Raw genomic sequence first — 10,960 nt, forward strand, 5'->3', positions numbered from 1 at the left:
TTACAGGTGGATCCCAACAAGATTGCTATCATCCAAAGGGTTCCACCTCCTCAAAAGGTGAGAGATGTTCAGAGTTTCCTAGGCTTAGTGGGGTATTATAGAAGATTCATTAAATATTTCAACAAGCTAGCCTCTCCATTATTTGGTCTTTTGGGGAAGGATGTTCGAGTTCATGTGGACTAACAACTATCAAGAGGCTCTGGATGCTTTGAAAAGTAAGTTGGTAACTGCCCCGATCTTGAGAGATCCAAACTGGGCCCTACCTTTCCACATTCACACAGATGCCTCGAACAAAGCCATAGGAGCAGCCTTAGGAAAATTTGAAGAGAAGCTACCATATGCCATATATTTTGTCAACAAAAACATATCCAAGGAAGAACTAAACTCTACCGTAACCGAGAAAGAGCTCTTAGCTGTAGTCCATTCCCTGAACAAGTTCAGACACTACATCACTGGTTATCAAACATTCGTACACACCGATCATGCTAAAATTAGATATTTAATGAATAAACATGATGTAAATGATCGTATCATTAGATGGTTACTTTTATTGCAGCAATTTGATTTGAACAATGTTGATAAGCCAGGTAAGGAAAATTTTGTTGCTGATTTTCTGTCTAGACTAGATTTGCTTACAGGTGAAGAAGGGTTGGTGGACGATCAAATGCCAGATGAACACCTGTTTTCTATCTCAGTACTCTCTCCATGGTTTTCTAATATAGAAAATTACTTTGTTTTGGCACAGTTCCCGCCACACCTATCCTCAAAAGAGAAGAGCAAGATCGTGTGGAAAAGTGCCCCATTCACATAGATTGGGGGTAGCCTGTTTAAACTTGGCCCATATCAGATTTTGAGGTGTTGTGTTAGAGAGGAGGAAGTTTTTGACATCATCCTCACCTATCATGATGGGCCCTGTTGGGGCCACTTTGCAGTAAAAAGAACCGTCTTCAAAATTCTACAAGCAGGCTACTATTGGCCCACTCTTCATCAAGATGTCAAGAGATTGTTGGGTTGTGTTATATTCTTTCCACGACTAACCTACGTAGTAAACTAGGGGGTTAGAGGGGGGGCGGAGCCCCCCCTTCGTTGCGCTGACTATGCAGCGGGGGGGTCACAGGGGGGGCGGCAGCCCTCCCTATCCGGGGGGTTTGAGGGGGCGGGTAGCCCCCCTCTATGGGGTCCAGGGCAGTGCCCCAGGAAAAACAATTTTGGACCCTATATTAGGTTAGGCGAACCTACCTATGGTTTTCGGTTCATGGTTTTGGACGCGATGGTTTTTCAGTCCACGGTATTGGATGATTCGGCATGTATAAATATGTATTGTAACATTGAAAGGAACATAATGAAAAATCAAGCTGGTAGTCCCTGTTTTGGGATCCAAGGGAAAATCTCTGTGAATATGTGTCTTATGTGTTATGCTCTTGCATTGTTTATTTTCTTTGTTTAAGAATTTGTATGCAGGTAATTTCTGTACAGGGTTAAAACCTACATTTGGTATCAGAGCTGTTTTGGCTTCAAGGGGACACCTTTGTTGCTGCGGGGTTTTGCTCGGGCCTGTGGTAGACCTTGTTCAGTGGGAGATCTACGAGATCGATTTTGGTGGTGAAAGAAGATGGTGAGCAGTGGAAAGATAGAGATTGAGAAGTTCAATGGTCAAAGTTTTCAGTTGTGGAAACTCAAGATGGAGGATTTGTTGGTGGATAAAGATTAGTGGATCGCGGTAGATCCGGGTACTAAACCAACTGGAGTGACCGATGAAGAATGGAAGAAGTTGGATTGGAAGGCAAAGAGCACAATACGATTGTGTGTCTTAGATTCAGGTATTGTTGAATGTATCAGGGGAAGCTACGACAAAGTCTTTGTGGGACAAGTTAGGGACTTTGTACCAATCTAAGTCTCTGGTGAATAAACTGTTCCTGCCGAAAAAGTTGTATAACCTGAGGATGAAAGATGGAGACTCGGTGACAGAGCATCTGAATGCATTTAATACTGTGGTAAGTCAGTTATTATCTGTTGATATTAAAATTTCAGATGAAGATAAGTGCATCAGTCTATTGTGTTCTCTACCAGATTCGTGGGATAGTCTGGTTATTGCAATAGGTAGCAATGCAACTGCTTTGCAGTTTGATGAAGTAGTCTCAGCCTTGCTGACGGAGGAGATGAGACGGAAAAATATGGACAGACATAATGGTGATACCTTGTCTATACGAGGACGGTCCCTGAACAGAAACAAAAATAAGTCATCGAGTGTGAGATCTAAATCTAGAGGTAGATCTAAATCTCCAGGAAAACCTATAAAGGTGGTGTGCTGGAAATGTGGAAAGGAAGGGCATTTCAGAAGGGATTGTAAATATAAAGCTCCTGATAAAGGAAAGGGATCTAATGATGCTCCTTCTGCAGAGGCCAAAACCACCTCAGATGAAGGTGGGGATGTGTACTTGGCTTCTTCAAGTACACATGTAGATCATGAGGCATGGTTGATTGACTCAGGTGCATCCTTTCACTTCACTCCCCATAGAGAGTGGTTCTGCGAGTATGAGAAATATGATGGTGGTGATGTCTTCTTACGAGATGATAGGAAGGCTAGAATCATTGGTCGCGGAAAATTAAAGTTGAAGTTGCAAGGTGGAAGGGTTAGAACAATTCCGGGTGTTCTGCATATTCCTGCATTGGCCAGAAATCTGATTTCTGTAAGCAAGTTGGATGATGCAGGTGTAAAGACAGTGTTCGAGAAAGATACCTGCAAGATGGTTCGAGGAGCACTGATATTGATGCGAGGAGTTCGGATTGGAACTCTGTACAAGCTGCAAGGCAGCACTGCTGTTGATGGGTGCAATAGTTCTATGGTTCCTGAAAATGGAGTAGAAAATTTAGTGGTCTCTGGAGAGAAGACCATCTTGTAGCATCAAAGGCTTGGACATATTGGAGAGAAGGGCCTTTGAATACTTCATGGTAAAGGTATGGTAGAAGGTATGAATAATAGCCCTCTGGATTTTGATTTCTGTGAAAATTGTGTATATGGGAAGCAGAATCGGGTGAGTTTTCCCTCTGGTGGTAAGAGGACGAAACAGATATTAGAGCTTGTGCACAGTGATGTGTTTTGACCTGTGAAGGTTCCATCACTGGGTAAGTCTGTGTACTATGTATCATTTTTAGATGACTTCTCAAGGAATACATGGATATATTTCCTTATGAAGAAATCTGAAGTCTTTGACAGGTTTAAAGAATTTAAGGCTTTGGTGGAAAATCAGACAGAGAAGAAGATAAAGGTGCTAAGGACAGATAATGGTGGAGAGTTTTGTAGCAAGGAATTTGAAGAATTCTGTAAGAAGTGTGGTATAGCAGGGCAGAATACTACTCCATATGCACCTCAGCAAAATGGAGTCGCAGAAAGAATGAACAAGACATTGATGGAAAGGGCAAGAAGCATGCTCAGTGGTGCCAGGTTAAGACAGGAATTCTGGGCAGAGGCGGTGGATACTGCATGTTACCTAGTCAATAGGTCACCTTCATCAGCGTTGGAAGATAAGACTCCACAAGAAGTATGGACTAGTAAGAAAACCTCTCTTTCACATCTGAGGGTCTTTGGATGTGATGCATATGTACATGTTCCAAAGGAGAAACAAACCAAGTTGGATAGTAAATCTAAAAAGTGCATCTTTATTGGGTATAAAGATGGTTTAAAGGGTTATAAGCTTTGGAACCCAGTCACATGGAAGGTTGTGTACAGTCGAGATGTGGTTTTCAGAGAGGTGAAAGATGTTATTAAACATGAAGTCCAACCAAAGGAACCTGTGAAGATAGAGTTTGAACTAAATGAGGAAGAATCAGACTCTACGGCAGAGGAGGAATCAGAAGATGAAGAGCCACAAACTCCGGCTGTGAGAAGATCAGTTCGAGAAAGAAGGCAACCAGAAAGGTATATTCCATCTGCTTTCTGTTCAAATTTTTCTTTGTCTGTTACTGATGATGATCCCAAAACTGTGACGGAAGCAGTGGATTCGGTGGATGGAAAACTCTAGAAAGAGGCCATGGTTGATGAAATGGCATCTTTCCACAAAAATGAGGCTTGGGATCTAGTGGAGTTGCCGGCTGGAAGGAAACCCATTGGCAGCAAATGGGTGTTCAAGAAGAAGACAAATGCAGAAGGAAAGGTGGAGAAATACAAAGCTCGGTTGGTAGCAAAAGGTTATTCCCAGGTGTCGGGAATTGATTTTGGTGATATTTTTCTCCTGTTGCCAAGGTAACTTCTATTAGATTACTTTTATCTGTTGCTGCTGCTTTTGATTTTGAGGTAGAACAGATGGATGTGAAGACAACATTTCTTCACGGGGATTTGGAAGAGGAAATCTACATGAAGCAACCTGAAGGCTTTGCGGTGAAGGGTAAGAAAGAATTGGTATGCAAGTTAAAGAAGTCTCCGTATGGGTTAAAACAGTCACCAAGGATGTGGTATCAGAAATTTGATACATTTATACGGGGATTTGGCTTCACCAGAAGCAAAGTAGATCATTGTGTGTATTTTAAATTAATTGGTGACCGTGTTATTTATCTGGTCTTGTATGTGGATGATATGTTGCTGGTTGGAAATGACAAAGAAATTATCCAGGATTTGAAGACCCAATTGTCCTCCAAATTTGACATGAAAGATCTTGGTGCTGCAAAATATATTTTGGGCATGGAAATTAAAAGAGATCGAGCAAAGAGGAAGCTCTGGTTAAACCAGAGGAAGTATGTCGAGACAATACTGCAGAGGTTTAATATGCAGGATAGTAAACCGGTGAAGGTTCCTATTCCTGTAGGTGTGAGGTTATTTGCTGAACAGTGTCCCAAGGCACAAGAAGAGGAAGAGGACATGTCCCGTGTTCCATATGCAAGTGTAGTCGGTAGCCTGACGTATGCAATGGTCTATACTAGACCAAACATTGCACATGCAGTGGGAGTATTGAGTAGGTTTATGTCAAAACCTGGGAAGGAGCATTGGACAGCAATGAAGCGGGTTTTTAGGTATTTGTGTGGCACTAGTGATTATGGTTTGTGCTACCAAGGAAGACCAGGATTGGACAGAGTGTTGGATATTCATGGCTTTGTTGATGCAGACTAGGCTGGAGATCTGGATCAGAGAAGATCTACAAGTGGGTATGTGTTTAACCTATTTGGAGGTGTAGTCAGTTGGATGAGTAAGAAACAATCTGTAGTGGCACTATCAACTACAGAGGCAGAATACATGGTAGCCACTCATGCAAGCAAGGAAGTAGTTTGGTTGCAGAGATTGTATTCAAGTATGGGGTTAGTACAGGGAGCTATAAGAATAGACTGTGACAGCCAAAGTGCAATTTTCTTGGAAAAGAACCCTGCTTATCATTCAAAGACAAAGCACATTGATGTTCAATATCACTTTGTGAGGGATATGATAGAAGACAAAAAGGTGTTGTTGGTAAAGGTGGACACTTTGAAGAATACTACAGATGCATTGACAAAATCTATGAGCTCTGAGAAGTTCTCTTGGTGTAGAGAAACAATGGGTGTTTCAGGGCTGGAAAAATGACTAAGCTCTCTTGTGGCCCCCTGTGGAAGGAAAACAACAAGCAGGAGATTGTTGGGTTGTGTTATATTCTTTCCACGACTAACCTACGTAGTAAACCGGGGGGTTAGAGGGGGGGCGAGGCCCCCCCTTTGTTGCATCGACTGCGCAGCAGGGGGGGTTTGAGGGGGATGGGTAGCCCCCCTCTACGGGGTCCGGGGCAGTGCCCCGGGAAAAGAAATTTTGGACCCTATATTAGGTTGGGCGAACCTACCTATGGTTTTCGGTTCATGGTTTTGGACGCGATGGTTTTTCGGTCCATGGTATTGGATGCTTCGGCATGTATAAATATGTATTGTAACATTGAAAGGAACATAATGAAAAATCATGCTGGTAGTCCCAGTTTTGGGATCTAGGGGAAAATCTCTGTGCCTATGTGTCTTATGTGTTATGCTCTCGCATTGTTTATTTTCTTTGTTTAAGAATTCGTATTCAGGTAATTTCTGTACATGGTTAAAACCTACAGAGATACATCAGCCGATGTGACCAATGTCAAAGGATGGGGAAGCCAACTTCCAGGGATGAAATGCCCCTCCAACCTCAAGTGATTTTCAATCCATTTAAGAAGTGGGGCATGGACTTTGTGGGTCCTATCAACCCTCCTTCAAACCAAAAGTCTTACATCATTGTGTGCATGGACTACCTGACAAAGTGGGCAAAAACAAAGGCAATCAGGGCAGCAATAGAAGAAAAGGTGGTTGAGTTTTTGAGGGAGAATATCTTTTACAAGTTTGGTTACCCAAGAGAGTTAGTCACAGATCAAGGAAGTCAGTTTACTTCTAACCTGATTGAAGACCTGCTCGCTCATCATAGGATCAAGCACAGAACTTCCACCCCTTATCACCCACAAGCAAATGGACAAGTCGAAGTCACTAACAGATCTTTGGAGGATATTTTGACTAAAGTGGTGAGCAACAACATAAAATATTAGGCAGATCGCTTGGTTGAGGCCACCTGGGCCTACAACACTACTTGGAAAACTAGAACAGGTTTCACACCCTATGAGTTGGTCTACGGGAAGAAGGCTTTGTTGTCCATAGAATTTGAATATAACACCTTGAGGTTGGCAGCTCAGCTAGACCTAGATCTTAGCCATGCACAACAGGAAAGATTGCTACAGTTGAATGGACTAGATGAACAGAGAATTCAGGCCCTTCTCCACTCAGAGGTGGTTGGTGGGCCCCAGTATTGCAGCAATAATGCGACAATTCCTGAGACTCCCTTCTTTAATTTTATCAACCCGGTAGTTCGTAACAAACTTGGAAGCGACAGTGCTGTATGCACAAGTACTAGCTCTTGCCGCAGCTGTCACTTGGTCAGCTGGCACAAGTCCGCTAGGAGCTTAAGCCAACTTCTATGAGCTCTTAGAAGAAGCTTTTTAATTGATGGATGAAAGCTAACTCGAAGGAAGCTAATCTACTTGCGGAAAGAAACTGAAAGCCAAAAAGAAACACAAACCCTAACAAACCCTAATTCTACCAGCTAGTCCTACTGATGCAAAGATGAGAATGCAAACTACTAAAAGAAATGATATTACTTCTATGAAGGTAAAATACATGTGTCTAGACTACCTCTACCTAAAGAAAACATCTTTTTGTATTTTTGAATAAATTATTAGAATTATCATGCATGTGCTTTTAACTGGCTTTTTACTGTGCAGAGGTGGATTGGCGAGAGGAAATTCTTGGAGGATGTCGGGAAGGTTTAGAGAGGGCCTAAGGGGTCCCTAGCACCCTTCCAGAGAGTTTCACAAATTTTGGCTATCAAGAAACCTCATTCGTGAGCTTCTACAGGAACTCTTCAGGGGTTCTACAGGATGTTCTGAAATTTCTACAGGATGTTTAGTGATTTTCTACAGGATGTTTGAAAATTGGATTTTGGAGGATGGGTGAGTGAGGGAAGATGCATGAATGGTTATGGTGGTAGAATAGGGGTCTGAAGTGGCCCAGGAACTGGTGGATGGAGGTAAGGAATGGCGAGGATGGTTCGATTTGTTCAAGGGAGAGTGAAGCAATGTTGCACAAAAATTAAGGTTTTTGGAGCGAATGGCAAACGTGAGGCAAGTATTCTAAGGAGAGGGTGGAGTGGATGGTTTAGATGAAGAATAAGCAGGTGAAGGAGTGGTACAAGTGCTCTGCAAGTCATTTTTCAAATTTCATAAATGAAGACTTGGAAAATCAAGAACCTAATTACTTTGACCTAATCTAACCTAGATAACAGCAAAGGAAAATGGACAAGTTTATTTGCAATGAAACCATGTGAAAAAACTATGCAACTAAGCAATCATAAACCTAAACATGCATCCAAAACTGATATCAAGTTCTGCAAATGATTGCATGGTGAAGCAAAGAAAGTGTTTTTGTTGGCAGCAAAGTCATCCTAGTCACAGCTCTTGATCCCACTAAGGGAGAGGTGAAACCATAGATGTTTGATGGCCCTTTTCTTGAAGCTTTTTCTGTTAACAACCTATCAATCTATTCTAAACCTGAGAAGCTACTTTAACCATCAAAAGCAATCTAAATAACAAAGCAAGATTTAAATATAAATAGCAGATTTTATTCTAAGAATGCAGCAAAAACACATAAAGATAAACAAAGGAGGTATTGGATGCTTGATATGGGCCCAACCCCAAGAGCTACAGCCTCCTAAGAGAGATTTAGAGCTGGTGCAAAGGTGGATTCATCTTTATTGAGCAAGAAAAGAAGAGTTACATCAAAACTGTCCACAAGGAGAACTTGAAAATGTGCTGAAAGCAAAGCTAATCTACTGCCTAAAAATCGAACTACAAACTAGCTAACTTCTGCCCACAAAATGACTAACCATTGGATAACCAAAATGAGGCCCTAAGCCTTCTTATTTATACAAATTGAGGACCCCAAAAGTCCTCCTAAACTTTAGGGGCTCGGCTGCCCAAAACTTGTAGTTAACAACAGTCCTACTTGACTTACTTGGCTGCCCTTGTGCTAATTGATTTGGTGGCCCTTGAAATCCGAGCTGATGGTGGAGAATTCGAGGTAAGGGCCCATAAATTAAGGGGACACCTTCCTACAAATCCTCTCCCTTTTTCTCCCACGAATTTGGCTGCCAAGTGCTTATTAAAACCTTCCATTTTGTCTCCAACTTGACCAAAAAGACTACACAAAGCACCCATTAGACTTGTTGGCATAATGACTAACCCAATTCACTCTATTAGCATAAATATAATCAAAAACATACAATAAACTAATTATAATGGTGGATTAAGTCGAATTAGGAGGTTGAATGAGCCCATATAATTATCCATTTTTGGGGCTCATCAGTGGTCCAACTTCAGAGGAAGATATGGCATGACTGGTACCTTAAAGAAAAGTAGTTTCACCCAGGAGATTGGGCACTATTATATGATTCAAGATAGAAGGATTTCAAAGGAAGGCTGAAGACAAGATGTGTTGTTGGGAAAAGTATCCAATACGGAATGACCCTATCCCACTCTAAGGGTGATAGTACCTCAGCAACAAGCAAGACAAAACTATCTAAGTTTTCTTCTTTATGAAATGTAAAGAGAGGAGAAGGAGTTAACTAACCGATGTCTTCCGCTAGTTTGTTGATCCAATCTCGCTCCTTACTACTTGCTCCCAGCTCCTTGCTCTTTCACTGGCCCAGCTACACCAAGTTCCTGCAAAATGGCAAGAGAGGGAAACTACAAGAAGCATACATTCATAACTAGTTTAAGGATTAGAATAAACTAAATATGCAAATACAACAAAACATCATTGAGATACATGCATATAGAAGAAACTCAAATGGCTTTATTGATGGAAGAAGTAAAGTTCAGGAAGTGATACAACCATAAGAGGCCCAATCCAGCATCACCTTCCAAGCAGAAGGAATCTCCTCTTCACCTCCTTCAAAGCAAATCACCCAATAGTTCTAACCTCAAACCATCAGCAATTCTTTGCATTCACAAAATTCCAGCCTCCAGATCTCATGGGAGAGAGATCCATATATAGATGTTTGGAGAGAGGATGAGTCAGCCTGAGATGTGACTAGTGTCCTCTCCCTCTTTAAGTTCTTGATTCCACTTGGAGGTTCTTGCTTCCACTTGGAGATTTGGAACCTCTTAGTCATCACCAGTCGAATTCCCTGAGGCAAGTGTCATTTTAGAAGCTTCCTGGACTCTGACACCTTGAGAAATGAGCTTGCCACTTGTCCCTTCTCGCTCAGCGTAGGTAGCCATTGTTGTAGTTGACATTCAGCGTAGGTAGCCAGTGTTGGCTTTGACATTCAGCGCAGACAGCTAGTGTAGCCACTGAAATGATCCTGAATTGACTTGGTTTTGATCAGTTTTTGGTGGAGAACTTCTCTGAATTGCTGTGGTTTATTGGCCTTGTTCCTCTAGGGGTAGGAACAACATGTTTAGGGACTTTGGATCCCTTAGATTATGGACATTTCATGCTCAATGCTGTAAGGCACAAAAATGTCTATAACAGTTGCCCCCTAAAGTATGAGGCCGTTTATCGGGTGAAATGCTTTATCAGGAGGATCCGAAGTTCATCCAATGCTGGGAGGTGACCTGTAATAAGATACAATACAATACATTATTTTTCATACTGCTTTCATGATCTAGCTGAGGCGGGCATTCCCATGCTTAGCTTTATAAATTCATTTTTCTGTACATAGAACAGACAATCGTCTGATGGTAGACTGATAATTTTCTGATGAAATTATCATCCTTTGAGTAGGATGATCATCTGCTGCACATGTCAAAGTCTTTATTTCCTGAATATATTTCGCAGCCCGGATGGATGAAACTAGATCCAGGGTCTTCAATCTCGTCCGATCTTCACTCTAAGTACAAGTCGATCCATGTGAGAATTTTTTGGAGTCGAACATGGAAAGACATCGCTTGATTACCAGTCAATGATGTAAACTATTAACAAGCGCAAGAGGAATCACCGATAAGGATGATGACCCTCAAGGTACTGCAGTACAATTCACGTGGTGTGAATAAAGGACTTGGCATCGAACACCACGCAAAATCTTTCGGTCGAAGGTCATTGATGTATACCTGTCGCCGGAAGTGAGAAACTTGCCATTGTGGCATGCAAGCTTCAAAGTACTGAGGGGGGTGTTCCTAGATCAACTTCTTGGATAATGAGTTGATGTCGACAAGAAGCGATCCGTCAAAGGAGGGCCTTAATGAATCCCACATCAGTGACACGGAACGGAGCTAATGATTGTTATGGAGGTGAAAACGATCTCTGACATATGATTCAGGGTGGTGGTCATGAAAGGATGAAGGATAATGTATGGCAGTGTATGGGACACGGTTGACTCTTTCTGAACAACATCTCTTGAACATATGGCGACACTGATACGATGGATCGGTAGCATTAC

Source organism: Pinus tabuliformis, chromosome 8 (genome assembly GCF_031772625.1).
Source record: "Pinus tabuliformis cultivar Carrire ecotype Pingquan chromosome 8, CPIR1, whole genome shotgun sequence".
NCBI classification, from domain to species: Eukaryota; Viridiplantae; Streptophyta; class Pinopsida; order Pinales; family Pinaceae; genus Pinus; species Pinus tabuliformis.